Consider the following 20757-nt stretch of genomic DNA (forward strand, 5'->3'; position numbering starts at 1 on the left):
GCATGTGCTTCCCTTGAACCTGAAGTCACAGAATTTACACCAGCACAGCTCTAGCCCTCCTGCCTGAAAATAAACTTAGCAAAATTATATTTGCATGCAGAAAGCAAACATACCAATGTTGGAAGGATGGGAAAAGCCTTTAGTTTTACAATAGTTTTCTAAAAATCTTTATCTCGTTTTCAGTCCCTTCTCTTGCAAGACTAAAAGCTATTAAAAATGAAGCCCAGATTTCCATTTTCCATCTTGCATTAATATTAACCAAATCACAAGAGGGTAGGAGACGAAACACATTCTCAGTTATTAAAGACAGATCAGGCTTAGCATGAGTTTCCTCTAGAAGGCCAGGTCAATTTATAACTAGTTCTTTATCTTCTAACTCCTTGTTTTATAAATTTATAAACAAAAATGTCAAGTAGGCAGGGCTCCGTGTTTCTAATTTACATTGACTCATATTGGGGTAACTTTAAGTAGTGAAGTATTTCCTTTCATTTCAATTCTGTATTTATACTCTTAAAAAAATCGAATAAGTTATCAGTCACCACGTGACCCTAATATTTTAATCCATTGCCTTCCTTATGCTATTTTTCTTACCCTTATCTGAATCATCAGCTCTACCATTAAGCTTAAATCCCACCAATACTTACGGCTGTGCTCAGTTTTGGTCTCATGAAGAAATCCACTCAGCTTTCCCAATACAACTATGCACACAAATAAAATTAACTGCATGCCTTTTGGGGGGTCTTTTTTTTAGTTTTCTTAAGGTTTTGTGTTTGTTTGTTTGTGTAATTCTTATGTTTTCTCTTAAGCTTTTGGACATTGGTATGAAATCCTGGCTTTAACTGAGTCACTGAAAATAGGTCCAACTGACTTCAGAGAGCGAGCGTCAGTCCAGATTTTCTGTTTCTGTGAGACCCCAAGGCATGGCTGAGCACTAAAATGTTCTTCTAAACAGAATATTTTTTTCTGCTGATTTGTTCTACAGACTTTGTGCTTACAAATTTATTATTTCCTTTGAAAACTAATTACGCACATCTAACCAAATTTTCCAGAGTATGAAGATGACATCCACAGAACTGCCCGAGATGAAAAGGAAAACAAAACACTTAAATATGAAGTTTCTTCCTCTAAGCATCTAGACTGTGATGTTTTCGTAAGTGCTGTGGAGGGGAAGTCTCTGAAATCCTCTTTGAGAATCTTATTGGATGGTATTTAAAATGTTACGAACATCTTTGTAAATATCATTATGAGGAAAAATGGATGATTTTGCCTCTGAGCTCTCATCCCGTCTTCCTTAAGGGAAACACACAAACAAAACAGGAAAAAAAAATAAGGAGGGACGTAATAGAAAATACAACCTTTGTCTCTGACTCTCATTGAAGACTGAGCTGTTTTGAAAGCAAAGCCAGACAACATGTCTTTAGCAACCACTTCATCACCTGGCAAAACATTTTGCTACCAGAATAGTTGTTTCTCCTGTGCTCTTTTCATCCAGGCTCCCACCCAGCAGAGGACAGGGTTGCTTTGGCAGACTGAACCAGACTTTAAGGAGACAGAAACCAAAATGGGAAAGGTAAGAAAGAGCAATAGAGAGGTGACCTGCTGTGCCATACCATGGCAAGCAACTGCATGACACTTGGCAACTTCAGTGTACTTCAGTGACTCCAGGCTGCAGGCTGCCTGTGCTCCATCCATGGTTTCAGGAGCTCCTTCTACCTCAAGATCTCCCAGGGCTTGCCTTTTAAATCCCTGCTACTACTCATAGCACATCTCATTCATCTATGAGACCCACGTGCAGGGTCTATCACTCTTCATTTGGCAAGCTAATCCAGACTGTGGCTCCCAGTCCTGAAAAGCGTGTAAGCCGAGAGAAAGTGAACATAGCTGCAGTTCTGCTGCTCTAGAGAAGAAGCAGAAAGAAGCCCAGGGATGGCGAGCCATGTTGCATCAGAGACGACAAATCCCCCGCTGGTGCCACCACCAGCAACTTTGACACTCAGAGGGTTTAAGCAAACTGTTGGAGACATGCATTTGCCACCGAGATAAGGCTCACCACTTCCCAGCAATGTTGGGCACGCATTAGGAACATCCTCTTCCTCCAGCAGCGGCCTGTACTTGGCCATTTTGTGGTGAGAGCCGTCTTCATGGCTCCCTGCCAGGACGTAGCACAGGCTCTAGAGTAGCCACATAACCTTTCCTGGATTCCTACCCCAGGTTAGAAACAAGGGGTTTTCACTTTCTGGAAGGTGGTAGTGCCAGAGCCCTAGGGTGGAATTAATCTCATGAAATTTTGAACAACTAGATGTGTATTTGCACTCATTCTCTCTTTCCAATCAATGTAGAGAAATACTCTGTGGTTTTGCCTTTTTCATCATACCTTCCCCAACTGCTTACTGTAGGCATCTAACTATAATCATAGCAAAGCTCATAAAAATAAGCAATGCCTGTGTTACCTGCTCAAAGCTGTAGAAGGGGAGGCGACTTCAGTGACTAGCAGTAAAGGAGTTCAGGGATGGTAAGGTTTTTCTTCTTCATGTTTTCCCCCCATACACTTTCTAGTGGTTCCCTAGCAATATTTTAAACTGAACCATATGTAATATGTATGAGAGAATACATATTGTGTGATATGATACGCAGTTTTTATGACTGTGAATTCTGAATGACTACAGTACATGAGTTCTGCAAGTCATCAGAGTGTGCAAATAAAATATTTATGTTTCACCCTCCTATACACAGATATTTGTCACATTTATGGCAGAAAAGCTGTTCTAGAGCAGTGCGAAGAAGGTTGCATTTTAACTTTTTCGGAACTTAATTATATAATTCCTGATTAAAACAAGTTGTAAAATATAGGCCAGAAAAAAAAAAAAAAGAAAGAAAAGGAAAAAAAAAGTCTAAGCTTATTTTCTACACTCTTAAATAACTATTTTAAGCCTTTCCAACATGAAAGTGAGGTCCAACCCTTTAAGGCAAAAGAAATCTTCTGTCTCTAACCAAACTCAGTTCTTATTGATAGAAATAAGGCTTTGAAACTAAAATGATCTGATTTAAAATAGTGAAATGTATCAGAAAGCTTTTTGTGGCTTGGCATATTACTTATTCAGTGTGTCCCTTTGTCCAAAGAAAATGTGTGAGGAATAAAAGCAAATGCTTCTGAAAGATCCACTTATTAAAAAAATTGACAGCTGGCTGAATTGACTGGAAGTCAGTTCAAGAAATACCAGAAGTTTTAGAGGAAGCAAGTTTAGTGCATGGAAATGCATACTAAATTAATTTATACTCTGTCATTGCAATTTATTATAGAGATTTTATGTCCCCAGGGATGACATAGCAAAAATAGAAGAAGACCAGAACTGATGACAAAGATTGTTAGACATGGAAAAACATTCTTATGAAGATAGATAAATACTATATTTTAAAACAGAAATAAATAAGAGGAAATGGAATAAATGCAAAGAGACAAATACTGACAAACTACTGAAATAGAATTGCCTTTTCTCACCAGACATATATGAGGAAACATCCATTTAATCAAAAGATAATAAATTTATAACTGACAAAATGAAACATATTTTTCAACCATGTAATTTGTACGCTGTGTGAACTCATTTCCAAAGAATGTCATTGAAGTAGGATTCCAGAAACAGGAAGTTTATGAGGATAACAAGAACATCAGGTAACACAAGTAGAAACCAAAAAAGACTCAGATTTCAGGGAATATGCTAGTTTTCAGAAGCTAGATGTTAATACGAATATTATAAGAATGTATTCCACTATTTTCTACTGCAGGATTTCTTGCTGTAATGTAAATCAAATTGGCAGTAACCTCTACTGGAAATAGGAAATTAGACTGATAAAGCAGATGACTACCTGACCTCTCTGTTCTTACGTACCTTTTCCTTTCTACACATCCTTTTAAACAAACCTTTCTGGGCATAAAAGGGTTAAGATGCAGTGACCTGAATTAGTACTGTTCTCTGCAGTACCTGCACTGGATAGAAACTGCGCTCAGAAGATTGCAAGTGCTAAGATTTCATTGTCTGCGGGAAACAAATGTCAGAATCTTAAGTGGGTGCAGTTCATTTTTCTGCGGTATGGTGGTTTTTGTATTACCGTGGTCAGAAACAGATTTTCAAGAAATCTAGTGCATTTATGATTTTGAATTATCAAAAATAATGGGAATGAAAAATTACCAGACTAACTCTTGAATATTGAAACCACAGGGTATGGTACTCATGAGATATATTACCCAGTCTTATACAAGAACAGCAAAAATAATCAATATCAAAATAATAAAATCCTCTATTCTATTCAGATATCGAGTGGGCAGTGGAAGTACTAGCGTTAAGCCTAAAGAAACCTCCTCGGCACTTTATTTAGTTGACAGTAAAACTTTGGTTCCAGATTCAGGCCTATTTTGCCTGAAATATGATATACCAGGAAACCCAACAGCAAGGCATTTTCTGACAGATAGGGCTTTTTGTTCTACCATTATCTGAACAAAACAAAGCATGTTGGGGTTAAAAATGGGTCTGATTTGCCTACACACTGATGTCTATCAATGCAGCTGGTCAGGCTCTGTACTATGGGGATGTGCCAAGATATAAAATCATAGGATCATTTTGGTTGGAAAAGACCCTTGAGGTCATCAAGTCCAACCACCCACCTAACACTACCAAGTCAAGCACTAAACCACATCCCTAAGCACCACATCCACATGTCTTTAAAATAACTCCAAGGACAGGACTGCACCTGGGCAACCCGTTTCAATGCCTGACTGCTCTTTCTGAGAAGAAATGTCTCCTCATTTCCAACCTGAATCTCCCCTGGCACAACTTGAGGCCATTCCCTCTAGTTCTATCACTGGTTATCTATGAGAAGAGGCCGACCCCCAGCTCCCCACACCTTCCTTTCAGGTAGCTGTAGGGAGCAATGAGGCCTCCCCTGAGCCTCCTTTCTCCAGACGAACCAACCCCAGATCCCTCAGCTGCTCCTCATGTGTCTTGTTTTCTCGTCTTGTTTGCTCTTCTCTGAACACATTCCAGCAACTCAGTATCTTTCTTGTAGTGAGGAGCCCAAAATTAAACACAATATTCGAGGTGCAGTCTCACATGCAATGCCTAGAAGGGGACAGTCATTTCCCCGGACCTGCTGGCCACGCCATTTCTGATGCAGGCCAGGATGCCCTTGGCCTTCTTGGCCCCCTGGGCACACTTCTGGCTCACGTTCAGCCGGCTCTCAAACAGCACCCTCAGGTCCTTTTCTGTAGGCAGCTTTCCAGACACTCTTCCCCAAGTCCATAACACAGCCTGGGGTTGTTATGACCCACATGGCAGAGGTGACCTGTTTTCTTTGGAGAGCAAACTTTTCCCTAAAGCTTTGGTCCAAATCTACAGCACAAGGCTGCAGAGCTCGCCTCCAAGTTCTCTCCTTGTTCAGAGCATTGTGAGGGGAGTCCTCGAAAAAAAAAAATCTGAAGAAAATACCACAGACAGAACAAAGCAATTGACAAAGAATAACACTCCAGAAACATTGCAGTTCAACATTTCTTGTGCCAATTGACATCAGCAGTGGAAAGATAACAAAGGAACTACTCAGTGTGGAGGGAGAATCTCAAGGCACCTGCATATGACTCTCCTGGGGCCAATTATTCTGCAAGTATTTCTCAGTGCTGCAGCGAGCACATAAGCTTTCACTAGACCATGCAGGAAGGAGCTCAGATTTTTTAATTAAGTCCCGTTTAAACTCTGTTAGCTGTCATTCTGCCTCTTAGAGCCAGGTGCTAGCCCAACCGTAACCAAACCTTCAAGCCCTCAGAGCAGAGAAAGGGCTAGGGAAAAAATAAAATAAAATAATAATAAAAAAAAAAGGATGAGGTGAACAAAAAACAATTCCAGGGGACAAAAAAAAAAAAAAAAAAAGTGAAAAGGAAGGTGTGTGAATCAAAAATAGAGTGAGAGGGCAGTGGAGCAGAGCACTCCTCAACATCATCCATCGCTCCTGGATTGTGCCCAGGGAAGCAATGGATGCTGCTCACTTCTTGGCTGACAGGAGAAGGAAGCACTGAGGCACTTGGCTGATAAGAGAAGGAAGACTGGAAGCACCTGGTCAGTTGGCAGGGTCCCTCCTGACTGTGCTTGCTTCTCCTGGTGGCTTGAATGGCTGCTTTGGCCATGATCAGGAGGAGGCTGATGAATAGGTCCTGTGTTTACCATCCCTTGTGTTACAAACATCTCAGGTAATCATTAACGAAAATGTGCTTGAAGAGTAAGCATTCTTTAATCTAGGAGGGACTGAAATGCTGTTGTGCATCAAGAAAGCCTGCTTTTTGTATGTCATGTGTGATTTAATGCAGAATTTTATTTACTTGTAACTTCTATTCTTTCCTGACATTTAAAATGTTCCTTATTTGCCATAGTAATAATGGGCTTCTGATGTGAGAAAGCAAATTACATGCTTCCTTTATAGTGCAGCTTCAGTACAATGATCTGAAAGTACTCACTTATATATTAGTGAATTAATCCTGACAATGTATTTCTCAAATAATATCTTCATAGCTGGAAACTGCAGCTTATCTTTGTTGCCTCTTTTGCAAAGTTTGCTATTACCGGAATCAAACAACAAATCATGATTAATAATAAAGTGCTATATATGCTGGAAGCCAACGTACACATATTTTTCTAGCAAGCTTTGTCAAATCAGTTACAAAGCAAGCGGCAATTTCCTGACTTTGCATGTTTACTTACTCGCTGTTTACTTACTAACCTGTTTTCTTTTCCAATACCACATGTACACTTGCAAGTATTGTTGCAGAAATGTCAATAAGTAGTCATGGATTGTATAACCAATCTATAAATAAATTTATTTCAGTGACCAAAAACTCAACTTATTCTCATCTGAGCAATACAACCTCCTCAAAGTCACAGAAGCTTTTATCCAGCCTGCAGCAGAACAGGATCATAGACATTGCCTCATTTATGTTTTTCCTGAGTCTTCCAGTTCCACAATGTCCTGTCCCCTCAAAGCAATTGTCCCATTGGAGTTTTGATTTCTATTGCTGTAGGATCAATGTGATATGAAACGTTCATATTTGAGAAATACTTTTTATTTTCTCTGCTGCTAGCCCAGATTGAGGGCAGGAAGACATTGCAGGCAGTGCCTCACATAAATTGGTAAGACACTTAAATACCATGCTTCTGTCTGGAAACAAAGAAAGAGCATGAATCTCCTCACCCTGGAGAGAAGGGAATGTGTAAGGTTATTTATGGTGCAGCTGTAGGAATAACCACGTTTACAAACAAAACAGAGCAGATGCAAACCCAAGGAATGAGAAGCAATATTGCTGAAAGACCAACATCCTGCTGGAACAGCAAAGGGATACTTGCATTAGGAGGACTGAATCACAAGTCCATTTGCCCCCCAAGTCCATTTGTCCATTGTGTTGATCTGCACACAGCCAGAGTGCCCAGCACTCAGGTATGTCTTTACTCTAGCAGCATAGTGAAGATTTTCAGAGGAGGAGAGACCTTACCATCATTTAACTTCCTATTGCTGGCAGAGGATAAAAGTCTAGCCCAAAGTCTACTAAGCATTTCACATCTTACTGTCATCCTAAGACACAGACACATAACTACTTTATCCTTCAAACACTCCATAGTCTATGAGTATGAGGATGCCAGTAGAATGCTGAGCTCAGATGCAGAAATATATGCTCAGTTTCTAATTTACGGGAGTATAGAATTACATGCGGTATAGAAGTGCACTTATGGAGGTATAGAATTTTACTTAAAAAAAGAAAATGCAATCAAATTCATTGAGAAATTAAGTTTGAAGAGAGTTGGGAAATGGTACAAAATACTAGCTAAGCAACTACACTGAGCCAACGGTGTGATAGAAGATGTTAGAGATATGGCTTGTAAAATTATATGCATATAGTTTTCATAGAGATCTGCAATGTAAGACTTGTCAGTCGTGACCACTCAAAGTTCAAAATTATCTTAAAGCAAGTTATTATGACCTCGGTAAAACCACATGTGAATCTCCTATTCAGAATTAATCAGTTAAATTAATTTTGCTTACTATACTTTGAAAGTCTTTGAAAAGTAGACTAAATTATATTTACTCCTCATATATAGAGACTTGCTATTAATTTGACCTTGATTTTATTTATTTCACTTTGCTTCCAAAGTAAAGTGTGCAAAATTAAATTAAGGTGCCCTTTAATTCTGAACCAGTGTCCACACAGGATTAAAGGAAGTCTTATTAATCCACTTCAAAGTCACACCTGTAGTTAATTCAGATCACTTTCCTGAATGCTCCTACATAATCAAGAGTAGTGTGACACACAAATGTGGGAAACTCTGCTGTAGCCTTGGATAATGACAGAGTAAGGAAGAGCGCTATAAATATTTCCATAGAAGTCATTACTCAGTTTTGATTATTAATTACTTTTCTAATAAAGTATGCAGGAGCCAGTGGCATTTTCCTAAATTTGCCTAAAGAAAGTGCCGTTCCTATTAATTTTCTTCTCATTCTAATGAATTAGCATGAAAAAATATGTTCCCATGCACAGGCTAATGATGCAAGACAGTTTCTTTTTATTTCTGTGCTTCAACCAATTTACTGAAATCGTGGGCTCACTGAAATTTTTGATAAAAGTTTTCATCAACTTTAGCAGAGATGTATTTTAATTCAAAATAACATTATATGAAAGGGAGAGAAAAAACCTACATGTGTATGTACAGCGTAGGAAGATCAATTTAATCTAACAGCAGATTAACTCTTGGTAAGACTTGGTAAGACTTTTCTCTATGGATAGATCAAGTTGTTTTTAATTTGAAATTTCCTAATCATGTTAATGAAAATGCTAGTAATACATCCATGGAGTTTTATTGTCCCTTATGCCTTTGAGATCAATATTAAAAATGAGATCTTGTTATCCAGTTAGAGTTCACAAGAGAAAGATTCGCTTCAGCTGCTTCAAGAACTAGTTAAAAGAGAATTGCTTTTTCTTCTCTGTTCCCTCTTGATGGTGGCAGTACTATCAGATACACAATATGAAAGGAAGTCTAGCATTTGCCCCATTTCTTCTGGCAGAGTCTTACCTAAAATTTTTCTGAATGAATGCTTGAAGTGAGGGATATAGATTTCAGCGGATGTTGGGCCAGGTCCCTAAATTCTGTTTTGCTAAAATTCAGATTCTTTGAAGTTATTTCCACCTGAACAGTTCTAAAGACTCTCCAATGGGGGGGTGAGGAACACAACTGGGAAAAAAAAAAAAAAAAAAAAAAAAAAAAAGCCTGTCCAAACACTGAGGCACCTTTCACTTGATCACAAGCTGGGGCTCCAACCCTCTGAAAACTCTGGTCTAGTCCTGGCAGATTTGGGTTTTATGTATAGTGCTGCAGACACAAAAAGCAGTCAGGCTCTGAGTCTGAAGCAGAACATTCAAATCACGACATTTTCATGATCTACACTTAGGAAATCTGGCTAATATTTGACAAGGCTGAGTCTTTGCAGACTTGCCAGTCTCTAACTTCACCTTCATTGAAAATGTTTTTCTTATCATTTAATCATTCCAAAGCCAGAGCTCATGCAAAGTGCTTCCAAAACCATAAAGTTTTCAACAGTCATTTTCTGTCCACCACTGTTCTCAATGCAACTAGCATCTAAATCCAGTGCAGATCACCGAGGAAACTGGAAGTTTGATACCTTACAGCTTTCTTAGGGAAAAGGTTTCTTATCTCCAGCAAGACATAGATCTACAATAATGTAGATTTTTCACTTTTTTTATGCCACTTAAAACTTTAGTTCCAAATAATTTTTCCCCAGGTGTTCAATAATAAAATGTTCAGTCATACTTACAAGAAAGGTCTACTGTGAGGTAGGTACGGATGAGCTAGTTACTCTCTGAAAACTTACAGTGGTTTGTATGTGTGTCTTAATGTAGGTCAGGTAAAAGAGACTACGTCCCTTACGTTTGGGAATAAGGGAATATAAAGCTTGCTTCAGCCACAAGGGGTTTAGTCCAATCTAGGAATTCAGTTTAGGCTAAAGCTGGAGAGATTTGTGCTGGCTGAGAATTTGCTTATGCTTAAGAAGCTTATTTTGATTTGGAAAGTTCAGAGATTTTAGCAAAGGCTTCAATTAGAAGAGTTTATCTTCCATGGGGGAAATTTGCATACCAACACTTATTTCTCATAAGAATTTTGTAGCTTAAATTTGCATACTTTTCATTAATTTAAAACAATGTTATTTATTTTTTTCATAGATTTTCCATTCCTTTATTTTATCCACTGCTGATGAACCTACATATTCATGTTACAGTAATATTCTAAAATCACCAGCTTCTTTGAAATCCCACTGTACTTTTCTCCTGTCTTTAGTAGTCTCAGTAGGTACTTGGCATACATCCTTTTGCTTTTAAAATCGTGATAATTTACTGTCTAGAGCAGTTTTTCATTTGGTCATCAACTTACATTTATTGTTAGCAGAAAAATCAAAAAGCCTATCAGTTACTTGGGACAGAGAAATCCGCGTGCTTCAGAAAGGTGTAGATCAATAGCAAAACCAGTAAGCTTGCATTTCCTATGAGGACAAATGTTTAGATGTACAAATGCCATTGAAAATAATTCCCCATTGTCTGTGGTGCTGTTGCACAGTGCTGTAATCTCATAATCCTGCTTCTGCAAACATGTTTTTAAACCTTCATGCTAGATTTGGCAATTAGCCTGTTGATCTTGAAGGTAAGCACACACCATTATGTGTGTGTGCACAGTCAGTCATCCTGCATTTTGCTCTTAAGAAATACCCAGTAAGTAAAGTTTCCTTTGAATTTCAAAGCAAATAACATCTGGTTTAGTCATCCTGTGCAGGGTTTCTGGATGAGTTCAGCAGCATAGGAGCCTGCACTTGATCAGTCCTGCCACAGCCTTTAAAGGCAAATATGGAACTGTTTCAGATGGAGTAGGATAGCTCAGCTATCAAGCCACCAAATTAACCAATCTATACATGATGGATCTTAACACTCCTCTTTTGTTTTCTTCTCGAATAGAGGTTTGGCATTTCAGTATAATACTGTGCCACATCCTTCTGGTGTAAGCTGTTGAAAGCCCAGCTGTGAGGCCATTTCAGCAGGAACCGAGCACATCCCACTGACCTAGATAGCAAGCTGAGTACCTGTTGTCCAACTAAAGCCTGCTTTAAACACCAAACTCCCCAAACTCGGGGCCAGGACGTTTGCTGTACTGCAGGAATCCAGCTTCCCCTGGGTTTACCAGCACCCATTTGAGGGGAGGAGGTCTGGCCTCCACTGCAGCCTGGCGCTAAAGAGGAAAACATCTTATTTCTGCTAAGCTTCCTCAAAAAAAGCTTTGGTTTTCTGGCCCACAGTAGGTCTTTGAAGGTCTCAGCAAGGGTGACACCATCTCTTGTTTACAAGGTGGTCCACAAAAGAGGTGTCTCTGCTGCTAGGATCCTGGGCATGGCAGCAGCCCTAGCCTTGCCCTCTTGCTGAAGCAAGCCATTGCCCAGCTGGAAAGAGGGCAGGTGAAGGACAGAAGGACAGAAAAGAAGAGCCTGGTGAAGCAGGAGGTTTTCTTAAAGCTGGAACGAATTATTCCTAAGGGACACTCCTTTGTGACTGTTGCAGCTACTCAGTTTCATGCAAAGAGCAGCTATATTCCAGAAAGCAGGGTCTGGAACTCTAATTCTCTCCATTCCCATTATTATTATTATTATTTTTCATGCAGAAATGCAAAGGGGACCTGCTCCCTGCATTTCTACAGACACACAGATGGCAGCTGACCTTGTCCCTCACAGCAGATACACAGAGAACACTCTTCGTGTTTTCTCCATAAGCATCCTTTCAATGACTGTGGTACAATGCGATGAGATATAGAGAGAACTATCCACACAGATAGCAATGGAGAGATTATTTTACCGTGTAAAAAAAAAATCTCCATTGCTAATAAATAATAAAAAAAGGATTTGCTCAGATTGTTTACCAAAATACTCCTCCAACAAATCTGCTGCAGCACGTGCAGACGTGGATTGAGTTACTCAGTGTGGAGACCCAATGGTGGTGCATTGATTCCCATTTTGTTCAACGATCAGTGCCCCCATCTTAACCCACTGCCAGTAATCCTCATGCTGCTGAAGAAAGATCCCCAGCAGGCAGGATCTGAGCCAACCAAAATGAGGACATCCTTCCGTGACTCTTTTATAAACCTCTGCTGCCTAGCAGAGGTAATGCAGCCTCTGTCTTAACCACAGCTGCAGGAAAGAAAGAGAAATTTATAGAGGGCATGTACCTGAACATATATTGTTGCATATTTTTCTTTAATTAATTGAGCCTTGTGTTCTGGAAAGATCTGGATGCATAATTTTACTGTTGAATTTTGAGAACTTCACCATGACATTATCTTTGACAATAAGTATAAAAATAACTAGGCAAACAAAACAAAAGCTCTATACCTAATGACAAAAAAGTGCAAAGAAACTCAGCTAGTCATACATATATGCAGAGATTTTCTCCATTAAGCAAGCCCATGGGGAAATGCCTGAGTAAACAATTGAATTACACTAGCATATAAATCAATAGATCTAGTCAATAAAAATAGCCATCCCAGTGCTGACCCCCCTCTATGAAAAAAGTCACTGGTGTTTCTCCTGCGGGTCTTCAGAAAAATTAATATAGCATTAGCAAAGCCCAGCTTTTGTCTTTCGGTGCAGTCCCAAGCAGGGGTTGTAGTGCATGACGACATGAGTCAGAGAATAGATGACGAAGATCGAAAGATAGTTGGGCTTTTTGGTTGGTTGGTTGTATATTTTTTGTTTTGTTTTGTTTTGTTTTATTGATTCATTTTGCTTTATGAAGGCAGGAGATGTTAATAATGTTCCACAATTCTTAGATGAGAAGCACCATGTCTAAATTTTGCAAACCCATCTGGAGGATGACTTAGTGACCACTCCCTACCCACCCGTATTGGCTGGGTAGTGGCATTTCTAACGGGTTTATTGCTAGATATGCCTACTATAGATGGAAATTATCTGATTATTCTAGAAAGGCAGTACGGTCTAAATGAACATTGGCTCCTCATGGTCCCAAATCTCATGTGTTGTCTATATGGGGTTGTTCCTCTTTATTCCAGTAGAATTTTATCACTCCAGGCACAATGAGTTTCTTGGCATGCAGGCATTGCTCTTGAAGCAGCATTTGTTCAGTCAGCAATGGAAAATATTTTTATTACAGGGTAAGTGTCCATTTTTACCAGTTTTACTAGGGAAAAACAAACAAACAAACAAACAAACAGTTGCTTTGCCACTAAATGTGGCAAAGTGATATCGATAAAGTGATAAACAGCACCTTAGTCACGTGCATTGGCTAGTGGGATAGAATATCCATAGTGCCAAGGTGTAGTACCAGGATGAGACACTCCAGTTTCACTTCCTCGTCCAATTCTGCGACTACAGAATAGTGAAGGAGAGCTGTTGTTGCAACTATCTGAAATTTCAGTCTCAGAATGAACAAAACTCCTGTCCACAGTAAAGTAAAGAAGGCACATTTTATATTTGATGGAACTCTTATTCATTTTTTATGCATGTGTCAAAATGATTGTTAGTGTGCTATTGTGCTATAAATCTGTATGTTGTTAAGTTTAAGATAATCTGTACAAAATCTGTCATGCTTATTACTATCTATCACCCTTGTTATCTGCTATCTTATCGTTCCCATCTGTGAATGATTAAGACATCTATGAGTAAGTAATGTTATAAAACGCAGAAATATTGTAAGAAAATACTTTTGTACTGTGGCTCACTGTAATATTTGTCTCCCATAAAATGGAAGTAAGTGTTTTTAACTTTGGCATGGAAGAATGAATTGCAGCACTGTAAAAAATGTGATTTTTTACAAAACGAGGATGCTCTTCATCAGGGGTAGACACTGGCATTCAAAACTTTCTTGCTGATATTTTGATTTTTATGTGCTCAGTGATGCTTCTGTGTTAGTTGAAATGTAAAAAGAGAACACTAATATAACACTACACTTATGTCTCAACTAAAAGACTGAGAGTAGAGCGCATATGCTACACCATCAGAAATAGCAGAATCCTTTATAATTATTTAGTTCAAGCAGAAAACAAACTCTTCTGTACCATTTGCTCTTCAGCTAATGAATATCTTGTGTGGTTGGAGGTGTTCCATGAGCCTATAGTAAGGTTTATTTCTCTTGCCTTTTACAGTGGTCAGTAGCTATTTCATTTGAAGCTATTGTATAGAAATCTAAAGCATGCGACTTAGCACTGCCAGTGCCTGTGGGGACGTTGCCAGGCTGCTGCAACACAACATGCGAGTCCTTCAGGGACAAGTTGTGTCTTGAAGCTATTAAAGTTGTGAATGAAAGCTGCAGCAAAGCTTTGTGCATTCTGATGGAGCTGGCATTGCTGATGTTGGATGTTGGATGATAATAATTTAACATGTGGTATATTAACACAAAAATATATGCAAATGTAATTAAGGTTATGGCATAAGCTGCAAAAAAAGGAAAGAAGTGGAAAGGGCAATTTTATATTCAGTCCAAAATTGCTGTGTGTGATGTACAATGTGAAGTACAAAGTGGCTAGCGTAACTCGCTGAGGTGAAGATTTTGTTACATCTCAATTTAATGCAACAGAGCAAAGTAGAAATGTCAGATTGGTAAATCCTAGAGCTTTGTGTGGCCCAGTTTTTACTTGAATGTGGGTCTGGGCATGGACTGGATTGGTTAAAACAAAAAAAAAAAAAAGCTGTAAAAACTGTTCAATGGAAATCAAAGTCAGGGAAAAGCATCATGATGAAATCCTCGATATTATAAAGCACCTCATTCTGGTCTCCACAAATCCACCTGACAAAGCCAGAGCAAGGGAACAGCCTAAATCTAACCCAGTCTGAAAGAGTCCTTGCCTTAGTCCTGGGAAGACAGAAGGAAGCAGATCAAATAAACACACACGAGAGAATGAAAAGTTCGGATGACAAAAACAGAAGAGAAAACGTTTACTTGCTTGTTATTACTGCAGCCATTTATCTCCCAATTAAATTTTGTTTCTGTTCTGTCCTCTTGCCGAGTGTTGGTTCGTTCTCTTGCCAGATGGTGTACCACTTACCTGGCAGGAGCCCTCTGAGCGTCAATGGGTTAGGTTCACCTCTGTTTCTTCTTGGTTTAATGTTTTGGGAGGGTTTTGCTTTGGTTTTGTTTTTGTTTGTTTGTTTGTTTTCAAGATTCCTGAGTAAAAGGCATGGGAGAACTATAAAATATTGTTATTATTACCCTGAGCTTTATTGAGGTCATAATGGACCTGACATAATGGACATTTTGTGGGGAGGGACTCTTTGTCAGGGAGTGTAGTGATAGGACAGAGATTAATGGCTTTAAAATAAAAGAGGGTGGATTTAGATTAGATATAAGGAAGAAATTCTTTACTCTGAGGGCGGTGAGGCACTGGCACAGGCTGCCCAGAGAAGCTGTGGATGTCCCATCCCTGGAGGTGTTCAAGGCCAGGCTGGATGGGGCTTTGGGCAACCTGGTCTGGTGGGAGGTGTCCCTGCCCATGGCCTTAAAGGTCCCTTCCAACCCAAACCATTCTGTCATTCTATGATTCTATGAAATAATTATGGTGCCACACTTCAGTCTCATTCTGTATTTCTCACATAGGAAGAGTTTTGATGGAGACCTTGCAGGGCTTTGCCATAAATATGAGCATAAGGGAGGAATGTGTTAGCATATTCAAGGGGGAAAAAAAAAAAAGCATAATAAATATCTTAAGATCTAGGTACTTAAATATTTATTTAGAATCTATGTTCAGACACCTAAAGATGGAATTTAAAGCTGCTGAACAATTCCAGATGTCCCCGTCTTCAAAGGATGCTGGGAATGCTGCAGCCCCCTCAGCACCGCAGAGCACCAGCCTGATATTTAACTATGCATTCGAGTAACCTCAGACATTCAGTTTGGAAGATGCTCTCTGAAACCTCTGGATATTTGAAAAAGCAACAACAATAGAAGAAAAAAATAAATCCTCTATTAGCAGCAGTTAGCCTTCCCCAGACTTTGGGAGATCTATGGGACAGCTTTCTGTAAATGCTAGCAAAAGCATGAGGAAACCAGTTTCTTTTCTGTTTGATGGAATTACAGCCTAAATCTCATTCTTTTGGATCTACAGTTGGCAATGCTCTTTCAGAACTACTGACTGCCAGCGTAAAAATGTTGGGGCTGAGTCAGCAGCCGTAGCACGCTGTAAATATTGAAGCTCGTGGAAAGAAGTGCGGCGTGGGAGTAACCTTTTCCTCCCTTCTGCATACTTCTAGGCACTTCATGCCCTTTTGCACAGTTACAAGTGCTTGAACATGAAGCAAAGAGCTGTCAGAGGCTGCGGAGCCGTGCTGGAGGGGGAGCACAGCTTGTGCCCCCATTCACTTGGCTGCCAAATCGCCCCCAAGGTGCCCTCAGCCGCAGTGCGTGGAGGGGGGGTTAAATGAGATCCGTGCTCGTGCTGCCCGCAGCTGAGCAGGGAAGCTCAGTGACTACGGAGAGGTGGAGATTTGTCTGCTCTAAAGAAATCCCACGCTGCCCATTTAACCACTGCAGGGACAGCGATGGCTCGGGGACTCATCTGTGCTGGGTCGGGCAGCGGCGCTCGTGCTGCCTGGCAGCAAATCTTACGTGCAGGTTCGCAAAGATTTACACGCCGACACGTAGAAATACCCTTCTGCCTCACGCGAATGTCTGGGATTCAGCCCTTCCTTTCGAGGCGTAATGCTCTGCGGAGAACAAAAGAGCCAGTGAGATGTTTTCAGTGCCTGGCAGCTGGTGGCTGAGGAAGATAATGCCACCCAAATGAGAGGGTTGCATCTCCGCTCGCAGACCGCTGAATTAACAGCGGTTGTAAGACATCACAGGCACTCGTTTCCTGTCTGCTCGATGAGGAAATGATACGCATTTGCTGTAGATTGAAATACCACAGCGAGAGGTAACCCAAGCCAAATGGATCACCAAAATCACAGGAACACCACTAAAATGTATCCCTGTGACATCAAATCCTCTTGGTTTTAGCCTGGCCCTGTTTTTTGGGGTTTTGTTGATAGAACTTGTATCATTTTCCATAACTGCAAGAAAGTGAAAAAAATAATAATAATAATAAAAAAAACTATGTTTTTGTCAGTATAATGTGTTGGCATAATTATTTAACTCTTAGAGATAGTATTCCTGACTGACATTGCCATAGCACAACCTTTTCTAGGCTCAGGTTTAGCCTTCTGTAGGCAACCAGGAAACAACAGCAGCTTTAAGCATGCTGGCATTTCAGCTGCGTTCCCACAGGAATAGGACATCTTTCCCATCACTACCAAACAGAGGAGCCGTTCTGGTGTATTTCAAGGCATGCAAAAGGGAGATAAAAATTCCAAAGCAAACACGTTTGGTGGCACACACCAACCAGGTGTAGCCATTGCTTCAGGGCGTGAACTGAGTAAAAGCTTCGGGGGAGGTATGCAAGCACTTTGTATCTGAATTGCATTAAAGCCTGAAAGAGCATCCTATTTCAGTACAAAGGGTTTGGTTGCATCTAGGAACAAAAGAAAAAAATATATATATACATATAATAAGATAAAATGTTTTTCTTGTTTTGTTTTGTTTTGTTTTGTTTTGGTAAAGGTCCACCGGATATCCTCCAGGGAAAATCAAAACCAGAGCTACAAGAGTGTGCAGAGAAGTGTGTGTGGTTTTACAGCAGGAAGGGAGAAATGAAAAGATATGTTCAGAGCATGTTGATCATTAGTGCTAGACAGGAAAGAACAGATTTTATTTGTTTGTTTATTTTAAAGCAAAAAAAAAAAAAAAAGCAACCTGTATTTGTATTGCTGTTGTAGCAGAGCTCAAGGAGCCTCCCTCCAGCACCAAACCTGTCCCTGTCCCCAGAGGACCTCTCCCAGGGGAGAGGGGCACCCACCAAGTGGCACAAGCTGTTGGAGTCCAGGACGAGAGCTCTGAGCAGACAAAGCCAAGGGTACAATTCCTCCCACGCCCAAGGCCAGGCTCTGCCCACCGCGAAGAGGGCGGCCATCTCATCACAGTGCGTTATCTCCGTGCAGTTGAATAACCAAGGTGTCTGAGCTGGTCTCCAAACGCCAGCGACTGAAGGCCTCAGCCAGCTCTGAAAGGAAGCAGTAACCACCCCAGACACTTCACAGGACTCTTTCCTCTCTCACTCCCCCACCGTACATAAAAAGTGTGTTGTTGTGACCAGGCAGATACCTTCTACTCTTCTGAAAACAGAGGTTTCTGAAGCAAACATGCATGCAATCATCCATATCCATCATCTCCAAGGCAGACTGCATGAAACACAATGGCTGGCTCTCTTCACAGTTACAGGCAGTAATTTTGGCATGTAAACGCACACTTAAAGTGCTTTATCAAGGTTCTTATTATTTCTGTACAGCTTTATCTCTGCACTATCCCTCTATTGCTTTGGTAGGTGCATTTAGAGCAAGGGAAACCCCACCCCTATGACTGTGTTATCATCTCGTGTTTTTCAAAATTAGCTGTTGGTTATGCTTCACATGAGATGTGCTGTGAAATCCCTGTGAAAAGACGGATATTTGCAAGAGCAATGGACCGCGGAGGAGAAAGCAGAAAGATATGAGATCATTGGGTGCTTGCGGGTGTACATCTTTTTGTTAGCCAGTATATCCAGCACGAGAGAGGGCAGGTGAGCATAGACTTTGAAAAAGAACCCTAACGCTTTTTGTATTAAATGCTTCTTTAGTTAAACTTGAAATGTATGAAATTTTTAATGAGACTTGTATGGGCCTACCATAGGCACTGAGATTCCCTTTTTACCCATAATGTTGTAATTCATGCAATAACAACACCAGGGCACACGGTGTCCCACAGAATCACCTGGGGCCACTTTCAAAATCAGAAAAATGTTTAGCTTTTGGTTAGCCTTGAAGAGGTCAGGCAGTTGGACTAGGTGGTCTTTGTAGGTCCCTTCCAACTGAACTATTCTGTTCTGTTCTGTTCTGTTCTAATATATTTCAGCTTTCTGTGGGTGCCTCAAATGAGAAGGTGTTATTGTTTGAAATTACTCTGAAGCATATATTTCCCCTTCAGTGATCCTATACTACAGAATACGACAAAACCATTAAAAGCGTTTCTCCAGGAGATCGTGCAGATGCCTACGAGAAGCAGCTTTCGTCACAAAGATAAGAGCAGCTGCAGTGAGTCAGACCAAAGGTCTGTCCTTCTGCTGTCTGACAGCCTCCGGTAGCTGTTCCTCAGGGAAACGGGATTACAGTACAGAGCAGTGTTTCTCCAGACGCACTTTTCTTTAGCTTTCATCACTCTCCTGCTTAGGGAAAGTAGCCACCTTTGACAAAATATCTTCCTAAAAATTTGTCCAGTAGTTTCTTGAAGCAGTTACTCACCTGACTTTCACATCCAGTAGCAATGCATGCTAACATTTTGCTTTTCCAGTGCATGAAAATGTGTTTTCTTCTTTTTTTTTTTTTATTTTTTATTTTCCAAACTTTGCCAGATTATTTCATTGGATGATCCCTAACTCTTGCGTCTGTGCTATAAATAAAAGTCATGGTGTTTCCTCATGATTTGCCTTCCATTCTGGTTTTCTGTGACATCATCATGGCCATGGGCAGATGTTGTTATAATAGAGACATCATCTCCTGTACCAGGTTCTGTTTCTCTAAGGTGGAAACAAAAATAATATTTGATATTCAAGATGCAGCTACACCATGAATTTCCATGATAGCCCTGATTTTCCCTAATTCTGCATTCCTGGCTGATACTTTGTTGCTGCTCTCCATGCTGACTCCTGTGGCTCCATTACCTCCTTTTAACTCTGGTGGCAAAACCTTGTGCATGTCTGTGCTGAGAAGAGCGTCAAGGAACTAATCCAGACCAAGAACAACAGAACAACAACCTGTATTAGTATCTTGTTATCCGAATTATTCCTCTAACCTTGTTTAGCCTTGTTTAACCTTGCTTACCTTGTTTGCAGGTATCCACAGTCAGCCCCATAGGATGCTGGTGGTGTCCTTGGAGCTCCTGGGAAATATCTGAAGTATCACAGCATGGTTTGGGTTGGGAGGGACCTTAAAGACCATCCAGTTCCAACCCCTATGTCAAGGGCAGGGATAGAAGTAGCTACACGCAAACCCTCACTTTATTAATTTCTTCAAAAAATGATAGATACATTGTATGTTGAGCATAACTGTGTTAATAGATCGAAAGACTTCTACTCATCTTTAGGAAATAAGTATATTTTTATTCTGGATTGTGACAAATACAGTTTGTATTGCATTTATGGCTATGAGGTATGTAAAATTACTTACATATATACTGTACTTGTTAACATATGTCTGCAGTAGAAAAACAATAGAAACACCTAAAACAAGGCATGGCTATTGCTGTTTAGTAAAAACAAAAGTTATGATCATATATGTAAATAGACTGCATTGCTATAGAATGAAAAATTGCATTTCTCTAAGAAGAATCCAGGAGAATAAACATGCAAATGTTTGATAACTTCATGTATAAATTTATTATGCTGTAATTAATGCTCAAATAATTATCTACTCTTCAGTCCAAGCAAAATATTTCTCAGGAAAGTTTTATTTCAAGTTTTCCTCACATTTCTGTGGCAGGTGAGGAAAGAGAATGGGGATGGGAAAAGGAAAACGTTTTCTCTGAGAACTGACTTCTTTTTC

This window comes from Anser anser, assembly GCF_964211835.1.
Source record: "Anser anser genome assembly, chromosome: 3".
Lineage (NCBI taxonomy): Eukaryota > Metazoa > Chordata > Aves > Anseriformes > Anatidae > Anser > Anser anser.